The sequence below is a fragment of the Apostichopus japonicus genome, chromosome 5 (assembly GCF_037975245.1).
Source record: "Apostichopus japonicus isolate 1M-3 chromosome 5, ASM3797524v1, whole genome shotgun sequence".
In the NCBI taxonomy this organism is placed as follows: domain Eukaryota; kingdom Metazoa; phylum Echinodermata; class Holothuroidea; order Aspidochirotida; family Stichopodidae; genus Apostichopus; species Apostichopus japonicus.
Window position 1 is genome coordinate 24,321,304 of NC_092565.1, and position 22,811 is coordinate 24,344,114.

General features: G+C 35.7%; 1 protein-coding gene across 3 annotated transcripts in view; it reads left to right on the forward strand.

Moving 5' to 3' along the window:
• The first annotated feature begins 576 nt into the window (after nucleotides 1-576).
• The window catches only part of LOC139968144 (QRFP-like peptide receptor), a 74,332-nt gene continuing 52,097 nt past the window's right edge, over nucleotides 577-22,811 (forward strand). Inside the window, exon 1 of one of the 3 annotated variants that reach the window (XM_071972537.1) lies at nucleotides 577-733. The gene's annotated coding sequence lies outside the window, so the exon portion shown is untranslated. Of the gene's footprint in view, nucleotides 734-7,065; nucleotides 7,203-22,811 lie in introns of those variants that run through there. The other 2 variants (XM_071972538.1, XM_071972539.1) reach the window with 2 other exon arrangements.

The following is a 22,811-nucleotide window of genomic DNA, read 5'->3' on the forward strand; positions in this document are numbered from 1 at the left end:
AAAATGTATAAACCCTTACATTCATATTTAACGTTTAGTTTAGTTTAGTAGAAAAAAGGATCAGGAGGGACACTTAAGTCCCCATCAAGGACCCTATAAAACGTCCATGATTATGAATTGTCAATTGTCAACGACTCTGTAACTGGACGACATACATTAATCTTGGAGTGACTCGAACCGGGGACCTTATGATTGGAAGGCACCGGCGTTAACCACTGAGCTAACACTCCACAATGAGGTATAACCTCATTGACCGTTTAATTCAATAAAGGAAAGTTTTTGTCCTTGATATGTTTTATATGCAAAGTATAAGCATGTTACTGAAGTGTACCAGATTATACTCAGTGGTTACATAACACTTTGTTTTCTTCAAAGGCCGATTACTATGCTACCATCAAGTTCAACACATACATGGCGTACTACTTTAAGACGCACGTGGAGCTGATGCCTTCTTTGTGTGAGTGACAAACAGATTATCGGATTCTTGCAAAGATAAGCTGAAAGAAAAGGATTGAATTTCGTAACATATTAAAGCCTAACAGAAAACACTGGTGGATTATATATTCGTATGCACAGTGCACAGCATCTAAACGCACAGTGATATATAGCAATAAATTGTTTTAACGACAGGTATCTAGGACGACAGCGATATAACTTAAGAAAAATCTACCCGGCAAGAAATCCTCACGGGAGTAACTTTTGGTTTTTGATGCGTCTACATTTGACAGGAAAGGTAATGAACTATACCTGAATTCATTCTTTTTCTTCGATTTTTAAATCGTGAATTCAATCATTGGTAATGGTGACAACACTCACAGAACAAAACTAAAGAGGGAACCCAAACCTATCTGTACAAGATTATAGGCCTATCGAACTCATTATTTTCCTAATGTAGGGTAGGATTTTAATAGATATTGTTACTACTTTCTTGGGTTGTCTTAATCTATTCTTGATCATCTATTTTCTGGATCTGTTTAATTAATCATAATGGAAGGCAAATGCTCAATTGCATCACTCATTTCCACTTGAAATGCGAACAGTTCTGCGACAATTCCGCGACAGGCGATACGTGACAACTTGGGTGTATAAATTTAAAACAAATTTGATAACGTTAACATTTTGTCAAACGTAAAATATCGAAGATTTATTCTTATAAGGAATTCATAAAATGAATGGGGGTGGGAAGGCCCCCGGGAGAGAAGTGAAGGACCGAAGAGAACGGAGAAAGGTGAGGGGGTGAGGGAAATTTCCTCGTTCTTCAATGAAATGCTTAGATAATGATTACACTGCACATATACAAACAAATCGAATTATTTGTGATGGTTACTAATGTCTTACTGTGGTATAGTAAGTAGACTAGAACCTGTTTGAGGGGCGGGGTGGTGTTCATCACGTACCTCTAGCGGAAATGAAGAGATGTTCGCTTACCCTCAGATATAGGGAGTATAAACAATGAAATCACCTTAACTCAATGATTGGGCTGAGCTGAGAAATGGTGTCGTTGTTTGATTCCCGCAATGGGGCTTTCAGACATTTTCTGTCTTTCTTGACGTTGTATATCAAACAAAATCTACAAATGGTTTATCCGCTTCGGCTAACCCCCCCCCGCCCCCCCCCCCCCAAGAAAAGGGAAGAGACTTTTCACGGACCTTCTAGAGGTCCACAATTCCTAGGATGAGTAAGATGGGTTGAGATCGTTGGTAAACAGACTTCTTCCAACGCTACGCGAAAATACACTTTATAAATCCACATATTCTGCAAAATACCAGAGTCGATCGCCCTAGTAGGTCTTCGTTCATTTGATTCGGCACTCTCAGGGAGGGTTGGTGTTCTCGTGACCCCTGCGTGTTTTCGATTTCTGACTATCTTACAAATTCATCAAGAGAATTTCTCAACGATTATTACTCGTCTGAAAATATCGAGTTTATTTTTAAATTAAATTGGATGATATTGAACCAGAAGGTATCTAATTTAAGAGATTTAATATCTTACCAGTTGCAAAGTTTTTTTCTTCTTTTAATGGAATGTACTCGTCTACACAATGTTTTGGAATTGACCCAAGGGTTCTGACATTAAAGGATCGATTTTGGCAGAATTTTAGTCTCGATATTTAATAGTTGAAGAAAACAAAAAAGAAACATTTACTTGCTAGAAATGTTTCTATAGTTATTCCGGTGTCCATAATATTCACCTATAGAATATGCTTTATCTCTAAAATGCTCTCTTAAGGCTGCTAACTTGATCGTGACGTCGACTCCTCAATGCAGGCCTTTTTATTCATGTTAATATGTTGTTGTTGTTTCTTTAATCTAATAACATGATCAAAACAATTTATGTTCATATAAACAACCAAACATCCTTAGATGAGATTCAACACTTTGACAAATTGTTAACACATTATATACACGTCATTTGAGGCCATAAAAGTTTTATGTTTTCCCCATTTCGATCTGAGTACTTACTCATGAGTATAATTACTCGCATATATCTGCATTCTGTCATTCAGTTATAAACACGCACATAACAATGCCAGTCATGACGGTCTAAAATATTTATTTCTGTCACGGTGTATGAATTTAGCTCATTGAAACTTGAATACAAATACATACAAATACATACAACTCCTATGGTGACAAACAAAATACATACAAAAAGAAAACACAAATACAATAAGCAGATAAGAATTTTGTTCATCAAAATGCAACACGGACGCAGACTTGTTGGTAAACATGGTTGAGGCTGGTCTGTTATTCGAAACTGCTACTCGAAACGCATGCGCGCGAATAACCTACATGCTGTCACCGTCTATACCACATGTGATTCTGTTAAAGCTGAAAGGGATTACATATTTAGGCCGTCTTGGCAGGCATCGGTTAATGCGTGTTAATATTGGAATACACATTGCTATACTCTACGCCTAAATTGATAATAACCTATAAACACGATCGGCTCCTCAAACCGGAACTAGAATTATTCATGACATGTATACAACATCCGCCTTCAATCTCCTCGGCATGTGTTAGTGTACGGTATGCGGTGTACCGTGTACTGTATACTGTATGCTCGGTGTACGGTATGCTATCACGTGAGATGGGAAGAATAAATATGCCTGTCACCAAATATGCTAGACAGTGATATAATGGTCATTCGTATCCAAATTTGATAGTCCCGAATTATACTGTCACCCCTATATTTACTTAATTTTACATTCGTAATTGTCTTGGAATGATTTGGGGTGGGGAGGGGGGAGGTTAAAACATCCAACAGCATGTTTCCAAATGTTTAGCAATGCCTAGCACGTTACTCTATATATTTTTCTCAAAGCTATAACTGGTGGTTTTTAATTTGTTTTAAGTAGAACTAAAAAAAAACTTATATAGAAATTTGCTAACCAACGAAACTTGAACAAAAGTAAATATACGTTACCCTTATTGCGCAATATATAAAACAATATATAAACATAACTAAATACAATGCATTCTGTGGCCTTCATTTCATAATTTTATCAAGGTTATTTACACCACGCACTTGACCTTTATTTTTCTCTTTCCTCAACAAATTCCATGATTTAGTTTCGCTATATCGTAGCTATTTGCAGTGTAAAATCTGCTTATAGGGGTGTTTTTTTTTATTAAGTTTTAGAGCCAAATTGATAAAGGTGACCTTCACATTTACACGCTCAATTAGCTTCTACCAACTTTATGATATAAATCGTCTTAGGGTTTCACACAATCCCTAAATTATATAACATGTTTAAGATATCGCGTTTTGCTCGGTAAAGTGTCACAAATGTAATCAATTTTAACCTTGGTTCCATATACTTTTTTTTTGTACATACGCAAACAAACAAAAAATTACAAAAAAGAAGCACAAAATTATTGTGTCAGTAAGGTTCAAGGCTTGAATATTTATTTTCAAGTTTCATTTTCTTGTGTTTCTTAACGTAAATCAATATTATATGAGCAAACCGTTGCATACGTATACTGTATGCAAATGAGTACGTTAGTCAATGAATGTTGACTTTAATGAATCTTTAATAGTTGCCACATTGATGTTAATGATCGAGTGTTCATAATCATATCTAGACATTTTGTTACCCGGAAACTTTTTCGTGCATTCTTAGACTAATTAAATTCAAAATAGAGCTTCAATTACCTATAGGAACACACGAAAATGTGTAAAAAAGAGGTAAATTACTCTTATATCCATTTGAAAGATAATCCTTTATCCCTTTCAGTTGGCTCGTTATAGCCTCCTTGAAATATCAAAAGTTGTGGCGACTTCCCACCGCCCCTCGCCTCCCCCACCTCTCATATACGTTCCTGAGAATGCAACCTTGTTGCTAATTCCACTGTGAGATCGGTTACTTTCTATATTTAGATGTTTAAATGATATTCTTGTCTACAACATCGAAACAGATTGTTCTTGTAACAAATGGTCAGATAATTAACCGCCCAAACATGACAGGTTTATGGTCTTAGCGGAAGATATATCGAGTTATAGATGAAAAATAAAAAGCAAAATGTTTTCTACTCAACATCGATGACGCAGGAATTTTCAGGGAATTGAAATATTAAAGCAGAAGGATAAAGATTTTAATCAAGAAAGTGCAGTCATCCATTTATAAAATAACTCTTCAGTTCATCGCAAGCCTACAATGATATTCATCCTTATACCATTTTGCATGTAGAATAACTTATTATACATCGGTGTTACATTTTTGTAAATTTAAACTTCGATCGATTGGAATAATTGAGTAATCTGCCTCGATTTGAAACACTAGTGGAATTAGTGAGAAATCTGTCTAGATTCATATCAATTACAAAAAAAAGGGCCTCACGCCAGGACCGAAACTTAGATATAGTTAGATCTGTGTGTATACACAGGCTTTGTGTATGTTGTATATAAGCAGCAGCATCCATACACGGAATTACACACATGCAATCTAAGCCCAGTGCAATGGGTAAGGAGTTTTATATAAAAGCACATCATCAGTCAATAAACATGATTTTCAAAACCCGCGTCTTTCCTTGTGATTCATGCATATTCATTGTGATGTCAAAGTACATTATGCGTATTTATTTTGACGTCAGAGTACTTATTTTTCAATGCATGCATAGGCTATGTGATATAACATTGGCATCTTCGTAACTTAAAACGATGGACGTTTCCCTACATAGTGTATGTTACACATCGAATATTATTACTACTATCACTGTCAATGGAATGATTTAATCATTGTTTCCCTATACACACATTTTTATATAAATCTCAAGCGAGCCTATATTATTGATAGCATCTGCAGTAGAAATGTTTCAATAAAAGTTGATGATAATATTGACAACATTGTTTACGTTCACCACTACATATTTAAACAAAACACAAAGAAAAGTATATGTATCAACATGGTGGCACTACATGACACAACATATTAACTTGCATTGCATCCGCTGCATATACTTGGTTGGATTACATTTCATATGAAATTAAGATACTACCTATGATGACAAAAGTGTGACGTCATCATGCAGGCATTTGAATGTATGTGCTCACCTGAACTTTGAAGAAAGCAACATGTTTTGTGATGTCAGAGATAGTAGTACTCAGAATTTCACTTTATTCAACATGAAATGGAATTTTCAATCATAATGATATGAATCTATAACATTAAAATAGTGAAGCATAAATAAAATCATTCTGTGGTTTTCTCTAAATTCTCTAAATTAAAATTCTTGGAAGAATGATACATTCTTGGAAGATTGATACATTCTTGGAAGATTTATACAATCTAGGAAGATTGATACAATCTAGGAAGATTGACACATTCTGGAAGATTTATAAATTCTTGGAAGATTTATACAAATTCTTGGAAGATTGATACAATCTAGGAAGATTGATACATTCTTGTAAGATTTATACATTCTTGGAAGTAAGTTCAGGGTTTTCTTGCCAATGTCCAACATGACAGTTTTGTTTCCCTTTTTTCCTTCACTTTCGCAAGATATAGGTTATGATGAAAAATATAACATTCATGGGTTCCATTTGAATTCAGGGAACATTTTGTTTATCAAAAGTACAAGATTAGTCGTCTTATTGAATATGTTATGGCACATTATAAATAACAGGATACATTAACACCCTGAAATATATCCTCTCAACTTTCTTTAAAGTTTCACTATTTGTAATAAAAAAAATATAAAAAATGAAAAATTGTCAGTTTGTATGTGCTCGGTTCATATTCCGGCATTCCTGCGTAGGTACATAAGTATGATTCTTGAAACTATATCAAATTCTTACGCTTCCTATAATATGCTTACTGCTTTAATTGATTGGAAGGGGGGGGGGGGATACTTTTACCGATGACTGAGACTCTTTTGTCTATATATAAAATACTTTTATTAGTTTATTTCATCTCGAAGTTGCAGACTGTAAATGTCTACTTTATTAAGAACTCCAATTCATGGAAATTATAACGAAATATGTAAAAGATATATTTCTTTTAATAATAACTCAACTATTCATTCAGTCTGAAAAATAACAGAAAACTACAAGGAGAAAGAATCCATTGAAATGCTTGGTATAAATTTATCGTGAATTAAAAGAAAAACATTTTGAAGATGAGTGATAAATTTTCGCCAGGTGCTATTGGCACGAGAGAACTTTTCCCCTTCATAATCGTAAATAACGTTCTACGTGCATACCTCTATGACGGTAACTCATAGAAATGTATTGAACGGTATCATATCGCCGCTATGCGACGTTAAAACGTTTAATTTACACCAATGAGGATTTCGGTCATTTGATTTAAGACGAGTCAAGGTCAAAACAAAAATATATCTTTCAGTTTTTGATATCACTCAGTTGATTAAAAATAGCCCTAAACATGTTATACATCTATCTCATTACTTGTAATAAGTCATCAAAAATGACCATTCCTACATTCTATATACTTTTATATATCCTAACATGTTATTGGACGTTGGCCACGGTAACTCTGCATCTACGAATGCGATTGGCTGATGATGACGATCGTGTAGTAATTGGCGCGTAAATAATTTGTATACAGGGATATAGTACTAGATCGTCGTAGTTACAGAGTTTTCGTCTGGTTCTAGAGTTGATTACATTCCTTGGAGAGGAAACCAAGCGCGAAATAGTTGTGAAGATTTCAAAACCATAACCAACCTGTGCATAACATAATTGTAAGTATTCTCTCGTTCACTACATAATGGCTATGTTCAGTCGAGATAAGAAACATGCGTGTGAAGTTTTAATTTTATAATTAGAGTTGGCCTATGTAATATCATATAATGCGTACACACTTACATAGAGGCTACACGCCAAACGTGTTGAAATATATTTAGAATGTTCCCATCATGTATATATATATATATATATATATATATATATATAAATATATATATATATATATATATATATATATATATATATATAAATATATATATATACTTTTCTCCTAATGGAAATACTGAAGATCTGACAGTTTAACTAAAACAAATCAATTGTCAGTTAAAGGATTTAAAAGATGTGAAAAGATGCACTTTAGGAAAGATTTCAATGTCGATAATGTTTTAGTGCAACATGACTATAGGAGAAATTTAGTGACAATGATGTTTCTTTAGAACTATCCGATGCTTAAGATATTCATCTTTAAAATAGGCCTATATGATGCTCCAAAACAAGTTTGATCTGATTACCTACATTTGTATCGGATTTTAACAATCAGGAACATCTAAACAAAATGATTAAAATCGACAGAAATTTGTGCGTTGCTTGGAATTGGTATAACTTTGTACCATCGTAAGCAATATGATATTTATAGGATAATGAGTACAACGCGCAGCATGAATACCGTAACGAGTACAAGTATAGCATTCAACCCTTTGGTATGAATACAACAGTGCAAAAACTGTCATGTTGACTCGAACGTGTCTGAGCCAATATGTCCCTCCGTAGAAATAATACTGTGTCATTGACTCAACTCGAGTTAGGAATACCTATTATTGTCGGTGACTCGAGTAGACTCAACATGCAAATGAAGCGACTCGTTATAACTCGGAAATACGACTAGTATACGAGTTCCGAGTACAAAGTCCTATTCACATGTAAGTATATGCTGCTGCACTAATGTTTATATACTAGAACAACAGTGTTATAATAGGAAAGTAAAGGTTTCAAAGATAATCTGTTATGATGACATCACATATCATATACTGTAATCCACTTCTTGGGCATAAAGAAAGGTTTATTCACTGACAAATATAGCTAACATTCAAATACACACCCATATCTATACTGATATTTAAAGTGTCCTGAATGGGAGGTTTCGATTAACTGTGTAGAAAGCACATTTTACTCTCCATATGAGCGTCACCTTGTTATACACACCCATATCTATACTGATAGTTAAAGTGTCCTGAATGGGAGGTTTCGATTAACTGTGTAGAAAGCACATTTTACTCTCCATATGAGCGTCACCTTGTTATACACACCCATATCTATACTGATATGATAAGGGTCCTGAATGGGAGGTTTCGATTAACTGTGTAGAAAGCACATTTTACTCTCCATATGAGCGTCACCTTGTTATACACACCCATATTTATACTGATAGTTAAAGTGTCCTGAATGGGAGGTTTCGATTAACTGTGTAGAAAGCACATTTTACTCTCCATATGAGCGTCACCTTGTTATACACACCCATATCTATACTGATAGTTAAAGTGTCCTGAATGGGAGGTTTCGATTAACTGTGTAGAAAGCACATTTTACTCTCCATATGAGCGTCACCTTGTTATACACACCCATATCTATACTGATATTTAAAGTGTCCTGAATGGGAGGTTTCGATTAACTGTGTAGAAAGCACATTTTACTCTCCATATGAGCGTCACCTTGTTATACACACCCATATCTATACTGATAGTTAAAGTGTCCTGTATGGGAGGTTTCGATTAACTGTGTTGAATGCACATTTTACTCTCCATATGAGCGTCACCTTGTTATACACACCCATATCTATACTGATAGTTAAAGTGTCCTGTATGGGAGGTTTCGATTAACTGTGTAGAAAGCACATTTTACTCTCCATATGAGCGTCACCTTGTTATACACACCCATATCTATACTGATAGTTAAAGTGTCCTGAATGGGAGGTTTCGATTAACTGTGTAGAAAGCACATTTTACTCTCCATATGAGCGTCACCTTGTTATACACACCCATATCTATACTGATATTTAAAGTGTCCTGAATGGGAGGTTTCGATTAACTGTGTAGAAAGCACATTTTACTCTCCATATGAGCGTCACCTTGTTATACACACCCATATCTATACTGATAGTTAAAGTGTCCTGAATGGGAGGTTTCGATTAACTGTGTAGAAAGCACATTTTACTCTCCATATGAGCGTCACCTTGTTATACACACCCATATCTATACTGATAGTTAAAGTGTCCTGAATGGGAGGTTTCGATTAACTGTGTAGAAAGCACATTTTACTCTCCATATGAGCGTCACCTTGTTATACACACCCATATCTATACTGATAGTTAAAGTGTCCTGAATGGGAGGTTTCGATTAACTGTGTAGAAAGCACATTTTACTCTCCATATGAGCGTCACCTTGTTATACACACCCATATCTATACTGATATTTAAAGTGTCCTGTATGGGAGGTTTCGATTAACTGTGTAGAAAGCACATTTTACTCTCCATATGAGCGTCACCTTGTTATACACACCCATATCTATACTGATATTTAAAGTGTCCTGAATGGGAGGTTTCGATTAACTGTGTTGAATGCACATTTTACTCTCCATATGAGCGTCACCTTGTTATACACACCCATATCTATACTGATATTTAAAGTGTCCTGAATGGGAGGTTTCGATTAACTGTGTTGAATGCACATTTTACTCTCCATATGAGCGTCACCTTGTTATACACACCCATATTTATACTGATATGATAAGGGTCCTGAATGGGAGGTTTCGATTAACTGTGTAGAAAGCACATTTTACTCTCCATATGAGCGTCACCGTGTTTGCCACCGGAAAATTCCTTTAATTAATATATTTTGCGTTTATTAAACATTTGTTTGTACCAAATCTACCGAAATAAGATTGTAATTGGTTGAACTAAAACACTTTCCTATTGTATTCAAGAAGGGAAGGTTAATGAGCGAGATACAATTTGGTTCTCAATATTCGCCTCCCGGATCCTATTCCTAAGAGGTATTCACATGTCAACTGCAGACTGGAAAATTTCGAAAGTTTAAAATTTTAGTTCTTGATATAATTGCAAAGAAAAATCGACTACGGAATATAGTTAAACGAACTTCTAACTACATTTCATATTATTCACTTTACCATCAAATATTATTACAAGTATTATCAAAAGAAATCCAAAAGATACTTTATTATTCACATGGAGACTATTTTTACTATTTCTTATGTTGTTAATACAATTTTTTGCAACATATACATATAGGAACGATCTTGGATTTAAGTACAAAGTATAAAGGATCGTCCATATTGAAACATTGCACCACAGCTTCGCACATTTACTCATTAAATTAGGCAATCTTGTATGCAGTAGTTGAGGCAATACTATACTGTCAAGATAAAGCTATGAATAAGATGATAATTCGTCTTAGAGTGTGGCGTGTTAAGCCACTAGCACTACGGGTCAAAGAGCGACTGGTGGGATACCCAAATAGCAGAGAGTTCTCTAATTAAACCAAAACAATGACAAGATACCAAATCAAAACTATCAGTATAGGCTATATATATATATATATGCAGCGGGCCTGTTGTGTGGGTGGGGCGGAGTGAAAAGGGGGTGGGTGCATGCGTATATAAGAGATAACATAGGTAAGGGTAGGAGGACTAAGGAGCCGAGCATTTTCCAGCTCCTATATATTAGTCCCACTACAGATGTCTGACGCGATTTCAGAAGGTGTTTCATGCATACACCAATCGCAATTTTGAAAACACTTGACTTTATATTATCAGTATATGAATAATTGGAGAATCGAAAAATGTCATTATCAGCCAAGCCCGACAATGTTTGCTTTGTAACATTATATATCTGCTTTTGTAAATCTCCTTAATGCTATGTTTATCATGGTCTAAATCCGGATTTAATCGAAGGTGTATAATACAAGATATAGCGAGATATAGCGAGTTACATATATATATATATATATATATATATATATATATATACACACACTTATTTACTTACGTTATTTACGTTTCAATAATCAAAAAAAAAATCTATTCGTGATAAGTTTGCAGGATTCCCCGTTTCCGAGCATTTCAATCTTCATAGACATTCTCTCAAAACCTAAAATGTATTTTAATTGCCTAAACCTTCAAATCCGTAACTGATTGTAAACGAAAAGAAATCGATTGGATCTTTCGTATTCAGTCTCACATCACCGGCCTCAACATAGACTTGGGACCCCAAAACATCTACCAGTTCCACAAACATTGAAATCCGTTCTTTCTTTGGTTGCTTACCGTTCCTTTTGGAAACTTCACACACGTCTGGTCGGCAACTAAGAAAGCTTCTTTGGGGTACTTTCAATCACCTCCCGTAAAATGAATTTAAGCTTCAGTAAAATTGTATCCAAGTCTACTTGACTTACACCTGCGATTCGTTCACATAATAATTGAAGAAGAGACCTTTCTAAACATATTTCTTACAACTAGCACATATTTTGATTGTTACAGCGTTATATGCACTGAATCATTGGAGATCTGTAAAACAGGATAGATCACGAACATTAGGCCGTATATACGGCTCTATTAGGACCGATACCGGTATGACAAGACCCTCTGCTCGAACGCTAAAGATCCCCATTCGTATCTTAAACACATGCCGTATATAGAATCCTAAATCTGAAGAGTGAGATTTCACTCTTAGAGAGTGACAACAAGGACCACTCATTAGAGGGGTGATTTCCAGTTAGATTTAATTCTATATAGCAAATTTAGCTCTTACAGAGTGAACCTTCTTATTTTTAGCTCATACCAGCATGCTGGTGTGAGCTATTGTTACAGTGCGGCGTCTATCACTCTATCACTCTATCCGTCAACAATTGGTAAAACCGCTCCCACTCGCACAGTGTTTGATGGAATTTCATGAAACTTGGACACAAGGACCATTGGGTATAGGGCCATCAGAGATGGTCCAAAATTTGGGGTCAAAGGTCACCTGTGGGCCGTAATGGGCCATTTTGTGGAAATACGCAAAATGCTTCTTCTCCTACAGATTCCATGGTACAATGTTGAGGGTTTGTCACGATAGTACTATGGTAGTTTTACCTTCAGGGTGTTCATGAATTTGAGATCAAAGATCAACTAGGGGTCTTTTGTGGCCCGGGCCGCGGCCCTATATTTTCAAATTGCTCCTGTTCGTACAGTGTATGGCCAATTATAATGAAACTTGGTCACAATGTTCCTCGGGATGAGAGTTACGAGGGGTGTTCGGAAAATTGAGGTCAAATGTCATTTAGGGGGTCATCGGGGGTCATTCTTTGTAATATTTTCAAATATCTCAATCTCCTCAAGATTTTGATGGATCATATTCAAAGTTGAACTGATGATTGTTGGATTGTGTATGAATAAGGTGATGCCTAAAAATTTTTGGTCAAAAGTTAATTAATTACAATTAATCCCCATTGTTTAAAAAAATCTGAGCCTTCACTTTTTGCCAAAGCTCCTTTAATTTGTCTCCCAGTCTCTGCAGTGTTTGTTTACATTTGTGGTTAAGCTCTGCAGAGGCTGTTAGTGGAATTAAAGCAGGACTGGGAGTTGTTATTAACTGTTGAACTGTAAGCATGAGAGCCCTATAGTCAATCAGCACTTGCCGATTCTTAGAAGTCTTTGAGCCTGAGGTATGTAGGCAGCTTGTGAAGTTATGTCTTGTAGGGAGTGCTTGTGAAGTTATGTCTGCTAAGGTAGAGGGGAGAAAGTTTAATAGGGTAGGTCAGTGCATGGTATTGTTTGAGAGAGTGGGTAAAATAGGATTTAAAGGGGGAAAATATGAATTATAGCCAGTGGTGTGGCCAGGATTCTGCTAACGGAGGGGGGGGGGAATCCCTCATGGGCCCAAAATTGGTTTTGTGGGCCCTACATTTTTCAGCTCGAAAAGGTATGAGCTATTGCACCATTGGTGCTATAGTTTTCAATCTAAATTGACCTGAAATTACTCGGTAATAACAGTGACTTTCATTCCAGTACATTCAAATGATTGGATGATGCTGGTTAGGGAAGGAGTGGGGGGGGGGGGGGGGTTGTTGCTACGGTTCCGTTTATGTGGGATCTGTTTAAGAATTTTCGGCCGTGATGGTTTAGTTCGCTGGCAAGTCACATCTAAAATACGACATATGTCACTTCATGAATGCAGGCCCGTATTGAATTCAAGAGCCATTCATCGCAGTTTGCTTGCCTGCTAACCATCCCCCCCCCCTCCCTCTCCCCATCCCCTCTTACCAGAGAGTTTAATCAATATATGCTACTTCTCACTCAATTTATGCTGAACATGTGTTTTAAAATGTGGTTTGCCGTATTTTGTTTCTTTGCAGTGCGTCTGAATTTTTTGTTATTCAAACGATCGGTGTGATCATAACGAAGGGGGGGGGGGCGGAGGATTGGGGGGTTGCGACGGGTGAAAAAAAGTGGGTATGAAGACAATAGTATCACTAGTAGATAAAGGTATGGTTAGGCACCGCGGTCCTTACAAAAATTTAGGGTGACCTAACCCTATCCCTCCCCCCCCCCCCCCTCCACGAACCCTACAACATCATCAGTCTACTGCAAACGTGTGAATCTCGATAAGACCGACTAAATCCTCTGCTATTGTTTATTAATTTGTAATACCTATTCATCTTAATTTAGATTAGCCTTGCTTCTACTCCCTGAGCTGTGATGTGTTTATTTCACTTTATGAAACCGTTACGTTGGGGGACAGATTAATAAACATATTTCATCAATTTGTTTTTTCAAGCCTCGATGATTTCTTCCTCCTCGTCTTTCGTTTTTTTTCTGTCCTTCTTTCTTAAATGTTACAGAGTTATATTGGGTGTCGATCATACGTGGTTTAGACTAAATAAATACATTTCATTTGTTATTACATATGATGGTAAGGGTTTTACCCTTGGGCGTGTGTTGCTCATTTATCGAGCAGGGAGGATTAATTTTCGTAAACGTCTGTCGAATTGTCCCCGTGGGATTTCTTCTACTTCTATTTTAGTACGTTTTGAAGAAGAGGAGGAAGAAGACGAAGAAACCGGTGACGTCCGTATAAGTAAACGTCCCATCCGTGTGTGTATAGCGGTCTAAGCGAATGACTGTTATGCAAATAGTACCGCCTATTAGATATGAGAGCCAATGCACTGTTTGTCCCGCACAGCTCTTTCAATTAACGTCGTTGTAGGTAATTTGAAAGCTTCGGGCAATATTTCCAATCCCAAGGAATTTAATTAAATCATATACTACCGGTTATTCTCTGTCGCAAAATACTTTGAAATGAAACTATGTAAAATGTTCATCTACGTGCGTGATGACTATATTTGTATTAACGTCTTCTGCGATATGTCTGTGTGTCTTAATATCTAGCACAGAGGTATCTATCGTCACTTATTCTTCCACGTCAACTCACTATCTCGAAGGCATAGAAACATTTCAATCTTGAAAAATAAAAACTTGTGATCAAGTTGACTGAATTCAGAATATTTTTCTTGTACATCTGTAACCAAAGGCAATTTTACATTTCCGATTGCTTGCTTATTAATTTTGTTTGCTATACAAACCATATTGATATGTTCTTACGTTCATACTTTGCCCAGTTATTAGGCAATCTTGTCTAATAAAAGATAAATATAATATTGATATAGTGAACAGGTTAAGCGCCATAAATACTTTGAATTACCTTCATAAGACGATCAAAGTGACCAATCAGAGGAAGTACTTTGCTATGATTATGAATACGTGTGACTGTGTGAGATAAACACTGTTATTCTCTTTAATGCGGTAAAGTTTATTGTCCGTAAATGTTTCTCTCAAAATAAATTAGCCAATATAAAATATATTTCCGCATATAGCTAGATTATATGATATGTTAATCAACTTGTAACAGCTCCAAGAAAGGCAAACTCTGAGAGCCATATCAAAGATGTAAATCAAACAGAGGTTATTCGTCCACAATGTATCATTAGTAATATTATTACTCAAATGACATTTTTGTATCTGCATTAGTTTTTGGGTATATAATGTCCGCTCGTATATATTTACCACATAGCGACATTATGCGCTGACGTGAATAAAACTAGTTTGTTTGCATTTTGTGTTATAATACCTGTGTCAAACATGAAACCGCTGTCTACCTATAACTTTAGACTATACTTTCGTTCAAGATCTGCGTGTGCGTGTGTGTGTGACTGTGATGTTAAGCTGACCTCAGTCGCAATAATGATATCTAGCTATTTGGCCCTTATCGCGTCCCATGGGATATCAGTCAAATCCAGTAGAAGGTAGTGTGTTGGATTTCAGGCTGATGAATACAGTGAAGGTTGTAAAAATGTAATTCCCGAAGGAAACAATGCTTGACTGCACTGAGTTATCGAGGTAACGTTATAGAGTTACTTTAAAAATCTCAAGCAATATACCTCGTGGCATATTATGTTATTAATAACGGTTGTGCACACTGACGTGGACAGACTGACTCATTCGAGTAATGCATTTTACCAATCCGGTTGTATGCTTAGCAGTTGGTTGCGGTGTATTAGCCTACTAATATGATACAACCTCAGGACTCTTCCCCCAATCATATTCACTACTTTTGCAATAATTAAGGACAGCTAGTGCATTGTCCCGTTCGGAATTAACAGATCATTTCTTGGATCTTTCATGAAGGAACAACCATCTGGTTATTGGCCGAATCATTTTGGTGGAAATAAATACTTTCACCTCGAGCATACTGTTAGGGCTAAAGGTTCCCATGGAACAAACATGAAACCACTGTTTACATCTATAACGTTAAGCAATTTATATACAAACACTCTCCTAACAGACGAAGTCGACTGGTTTTCTCGAAACTCCGTGACATCAGTTGTGACACTAGTATGTTTGTATATCATAGGCAAACAGCCAGGCGAAAAGAGACGCATATATATATATATATATATATATATACACAGATATATATATATATATATATATATATATATACACAGATATATATATATATATATATATATATATATATATATATATATACAGATATATCGAGATATCAATATCAAAATCCTGCAATAAGTGTGTCCCCATAGCTTTACAGCTTTACATTAGAATGGTATTGGGAGAGATATGGGTTAATAGGGGCTACAATGGTAAGTTGCAAGATATTTTCTATCCTTACTGAACAGTTTCCTATACGTAAAGGTCATTAGTATGATATTCACATTTGCAAGCGAGAGATATAAAATACACACAGACACATACACACACACACCGCACTAAGAATCCAGATTATATATTTTATACACCTGTTCGGATGTCTGCTCCTTTCACCTGATCACCTGTTTATAGTTAATAAATATTCCAGATGATACCAGCATTTGTTTTGATCAACGTTCTGCACCGTGGTGTAAGTACGTTTGCACTGCTTTAATGACATTGACAGTGATGTGACTTATATAAGAGGACAAGTGTTTGTCATTGAACAGTTTCTTGTTCAAGTGTTAATCCGGTCGTGGTACTGCCGGACTGGACGCGACCCTCGTTCTACTCGAAGGTTACTATATATACAATCGTAGTTTCTTGTTCAAGTGTTAATCCGGTCGTGGTACTGCCGGACTGGACGCGACCCTCGTTCTACTCGAAGGTTACTATATATACAATCGTAGTTTCTTGTTCAAGTGTTAATCCGGTCGTGGTACTGCCGGACTGGACCCGACCCTCGTTCTACTCGAAGGTTACTCTATATACAATCGTAGTTTCTTGTTCAAGTGTTAATCCGGTCGTGGTACTGCCGGACTGGACGCGACCCTGGTTCTACTCGAAGGTATCTATATACACGATCGTGGATAGTTTTGCAGTGTACGTCTGCCTAAGACTATACGACTAATAAAACAAACAAGGCCAATGTTTTCTCATTCACGTCGGCTTCCTAATCGGGTTATAACTAAACATTTGGCACCTTCCCGACTGCCGGGCCTCGCAGTCAATGACGTTAATGCATTGTGTGGCAGCCGGTTCACGACTACAACCACCCAGTTTCAACAAATGTAAACCAATCAGGAAGAGATATACGTTTGCACGTGACCTAAACTGGCACTGATTACTGTTATCCGAAAACTATTGCTCTGTACTAGTGTCAGTGTTTTAGTGGGCGTGAGTCAGTTTTGTGACTCAGAGTCTTGGTGAACATAAATTATCGAATACTGGGTAATGAAAGTCGAATTATGTTGTTGCAATTCTTTCAGTCGTCAGTCTACAGTCTTTGTTAGCTCCGAATTACCCCAAAACCTGTCATTGGATGACTGGTTCACTTCAACCGATATACAATTCGATTTTCAATATTATCTTAATTTAAATCGAAATGAATTAAATGTCATCTCTTAAGTATCGGCGTTATGTCCAGATTAAATCTCTTCTTTCGTGATTTAGGAAGAGACTTCAGCATTGACATATTATTTGTCTGCATTTTCTTCCATTTCGCGGTACCCATAATGATCAAAGCTAACTTTAAAAACTTAAACAAATACATATGAACTTTAAATGTTGACAAAGCTATCGTAATCTGCAAAATTTATGTTCATTAATTTCACTATATAGTGGTTGATTAACGAGTTTTTAATGAGGAAAATATGCCCTTGAAAGTCGTTTTATATTTGATCATGTTAGACAAAATTCGTTACTTATATAAGAGTTCAAAATAATCGACTAGGCTGAACGAGATGAAAATAAGAGGAAGGTATAGATGTGCTTATATCGTGTATTATTATATACAATTATTGAAAGGATATTTCACGTGTATGGGCTGGAAAGAAAGCAGATTTGTTTTTTTTCGTATGGGATAAGATTGCTGTAAAAAAGGCAACATGACCTACATAATATAGACTCCCAGCATCCCTCAGCCAAGATCTGTAAGCACGCCAACTTCATACAGGGAGACGGGTGGGGTACAGGGAGAGGGTGGGGTACAGGGAGAGGGTGGGGTACAGGGAGACGGGTGGGGTACAGGGAGAGGGTGTGTGGGGTGAGGTGGGATACTCTGCCCTTCACTTTTGTGCAAGGAATGTTGAACGCATATGCATTCAATTCTACTTAATATACACATTTCAGTAACCAGTAATACAAATGTCAACACATCAATGCAAACCAGCTTTGCACTTAAGGTTTCAAAAAGTATGTAAACTTAGACACCTGCTTCTATGAACAGCAGTTGTATAGGTGGGTTTCTTTTGACGCTCAATGATCATTGAATAAGCAATTAATTCTCATAATTTCTAGGAAAACGTTTGCTCTCAACGTTAAAGTAATATAAAGTACTATTTCCATAAGAAAACAAACATGAGTTAAAATACATGCACTACCGGAAATGAGGTCAGCGTGCTCAGTCAAACACTTGACCTATAGGCCATTCACCAGACAAAAGGATCGACACGATAAGGTCACTACTGAGCACCTGCAGTAGACAAAGTTGTTGATTTCCCGTGCAGTTTCCTATATTAACTGTGGAACAGAATATAAGGGATTAATAGTCACGCGGTTACCATACAATCACGAGGAGCTGTTTTGTTTGTTACGTGATTGGTATTTCTTCGTTATTAAAATAACAGTTAAGAATTTATTTATTCACCATTGTAGTTATACGTAGGTCACGTCATGCGTATTATTTTATTTGATGACAGGATTACAAGACATTATAGACTATGGGGATCCATTATCATATATACCGTGCATCTCGTACATCATTGTGACGTCATCGCTCTGCGTGTGTGTGTGTGTGTTTGTGGAGAGGGGAGTGGCAAACTATATTACCTTGCTTAGAAATGCAAAGTTACGTCGAATGCCGACCCTTGGCACATGTATACGTCTTGTCTACGTAGTCACGTTTCCAGCGTTCACTTCTTCATAAAACAGAGCCTCTTTATGCATAAATATGCATAAAAATAATTAATGTGCATACATCATAAATGTGCATAATCATGAATATGGATAATTTAACTTTTAAAAAAAAAACACTTTTGTATGTCTGGCGAGTTGTAATATTCCAGTTTATCTACTCCAGAAAGTCTTATCAGTTTCATTTATAAGCCTTTAAGATGCATTTGATGAGAAAGTTATACGTCAATATTCCATTGAGTCCCACCAGACTGAAACAACTATAGTTTGTAATATTTCATAGACGACATGTCACGTGAGGTATTTCTTTTAACACTGTAAAGTGCAATCGGTTAGCAGTTAATAACCATAATGATACCAAACACTTCCGCTCCATTTCTGGTATGTAAAGTAGGTTAGAGTGATGTACATATGTTTAGAACGTACTTGTGTATTAATGGTGACGTTGACGTTGTTGTTTTTAATACCTTAGCTTAGAATGATCATTATCTTGAATAGGAAAACTATAGCGTGCCGTGATTAAACTAGTTTTGTTGTGACACGAACCTTAAAATGTTTTGGTACTTTTTGTTGGGCGTGTGTTTGCGTAACGAGATACATTACGTATTGGTTACAGCGGCATTATAAGATCCAAACACATGTCAATTGTGCGTTACAGAATCCGACACATATGCACACTGCGCGTAAAGGTCACGCCCTGCCCCCCCCCCTCTCCTGAACTGGCATATATAGGTTTAACAAAGACAAGTTCATTAATTGAGCTAATACTACTTTGTGTTACTAGTCTTCAAAATACTTACAAAGATTGTAGTGATGTCACTTCCCTACCCCACCTGCATCCTCGACCCACTTGTGACCCCACCTACCCCTTCCCCACTCCACGATATACCCTTTTTAAACTGTTGATACTAGCAACAACAACGTTGTTAATTGATTTGATTCCTCAATCAAATTGTGTTTTAAATTTAGAAAATGAGCAAAAATTGTAACTGACATCTTGTTTCTAACACCCCTCCCTCGTCACTTAACCCATAATCCCTTCCTCAATTGAAGAAGTTACAGTAACAAAATAGATAAAATTACCCAAGAAAATATTAACAACAAGAAGCCGGTCCATCTTGGTATTGAAGATCTATACTTTAGTCTGTTACATACATAGCAACCAACAACTGCATTTTATCCTCATATGCAGACGTCATCAAGCATAAACACTTAATTACCATATGAAAAACCTGCCCATACTTAACCTCCGAATATGTTAAATGATAAACAGTTAATGGTTTTACCCACAAACTGTTTGATTGGAAAATACAATGTTTGATTCTTTAAACCGTTTCTGTCTGCGGTAATCTAGTTTAATTTTCTCACGCTTTAGGTGTTTATCATCCTAGTTTGCAAGTTAATCGTTCCGGCAGATTAAACCGTACTTGACGTTGCGTGACTAAAGAGTATTTTGATATTACTAAACATAGCGAATATTGATTACGCCATGTTTGCAATTGATTGCGATCTAATAGCAATTGATCAAAATATGCATGTTTGCAATACATCAAAAGTATGATTGTTCTGGATTAAACCATGATTGCTATTTGATCAAGTTATAAGACTGCAAATGATTACATATGATCAAAATATGATTAAAATTGATCAAAATATGATTGCAATTCATAAATTGATTAAATATGACCAAACAATATAATTGCAATTGATAAAAGCATGATTGTAATTTATTAAACAATAATTCCTATTAACTAAGATAATATTGCAATTGACTAATTATGATGAACATATTAGTACAATTGATCAAAATATGATTGCAATGGAACACAATTGGAATGAAACGATCAAACTATAAGTGCAGTTGGTCAAAATATGATTGCTTTTGATCAAGATAAGATTTTAATTGATTAATTATGATCAAAATATTATTGCAATTGATCAAAATATTATTTCAATTAATCGAAATATTTTTCAACTAATCAAACTATCAATGCAACTGATCATACTGTGATAGCAATTGATCAAAATATGATTAAAATTAATTGAATATGATTGCAAGGATCAAATATGATTGCAATTGTTTATAACATGATTGCAATGGATCAAACTATGATTTGAAAGGATCAAAATGTGATAATAATTGATCAATATATATTACAATAAATGCATTGTCATTGTTTAGGTTTATAAAGATAGTTAATTCGTGCGTTAATAACTATCCACATTCGAATCAAATTGTGACTCAGAAAATGATGCTACACCTTTATTGATCCTATTCAAAGCCAAGCCACAAAGGACTCCAAGTACACACAGTTTTTCTCTCCCTTGACATGAAACTTTAAAACCAAAAAGTAAAAGAAAGAAATTTAAAAAAAAAAATAAAAGAGTCATACGAATACAATACTCCGCCAAGTACTAAATTGCAAACACAAATTTATATACCACGCTTATTTTAACTGGTTCTTACTAATAATTCTTTTATGAAAAATGTCGAACTTTACTTAGGAAGTAGAAAATACTTGATCTAAATCGGCCCTAAAAGTTTGATAGTTTTCATCGCAATTATTATTCAAATCTAAGAGAAATCAAAAAGGCCCTTCCCCTCATTGATATAGCAACACACAAACATGATAGAAACTGCTTGCTCTTGGATCACTCTATTCTGAACTTTCATATCGCTACTATACTTGCGATAAAAGCAAAGGAAACAATAAAAGCATAGGTAAAGATGTTTTCGACAATATCAAGGTTGTAAAAAAATATATATATGTATACTTGTTTCCTGATTTTATAATGAAATTGGCTGTAAATACAAGGTTTTCATCGAACTTTTATTATTTTTAAATGGGCACTAGGATAATCAAATGATTTCATTGCAAATTGGTGATAAAAATTTACGATCGTGAATTATCGTTCCTTGCGTTTTCCTCTCTTCTATCTCTCAATTCTTAACTTTTTTTCTTTGTCTTTTTAAGTTCTTCATAAGATAACCTCGTTCTAATTCGTACGTAACAACACTTTGAAAATTTATCCTTTTGATAAGGTGGGTGGTTATGTTCTTCAATTAAAGTACATTTTCAAAAAAAAAAACACGACAAAATATATGTAACCAGAATAATTCTGCTTTTTGGAAAAGGACCGTCAATTACCTTCGTCCTGGTTTGAGCAAAATGTTTCGTCTTTTCGGAGTTTTTATATTTGAAAAGCTGCAAAAATAGTTAAAGTCAAGCAACGCCAGGTGTTTTACTTACAGTGATGACATATATATATATATATTTATATGTACTTTTTTTTGTTATAAAGACAAGATTTAAGATACAGAAAATGATTGGACAGTGAAACAGGAACAAGGTGAAATGAGTCGGAAGTCTTCAAAAATCTTATTTTTATACAAGATGTTTTCTCCCATTTAAACACTCCTCAAAATAGGTGGGAGGGGAGGGGTGGGGGGGGGGGGGTAAACTCTTCTGATCGAAATAAGAGAGATGTTATTCTCTACTATAGTATTCAGAACTGGTTGATTGACAAGAAGACGGATGAAATACTTGGGCTAAAACTATGCGTACAGTGAAGTAATAATACTTTAGTCTTTTATCATAATTTGATGTCAACAAATTTTCTCCGATATAGACTATACTTTATATGATTTGTGA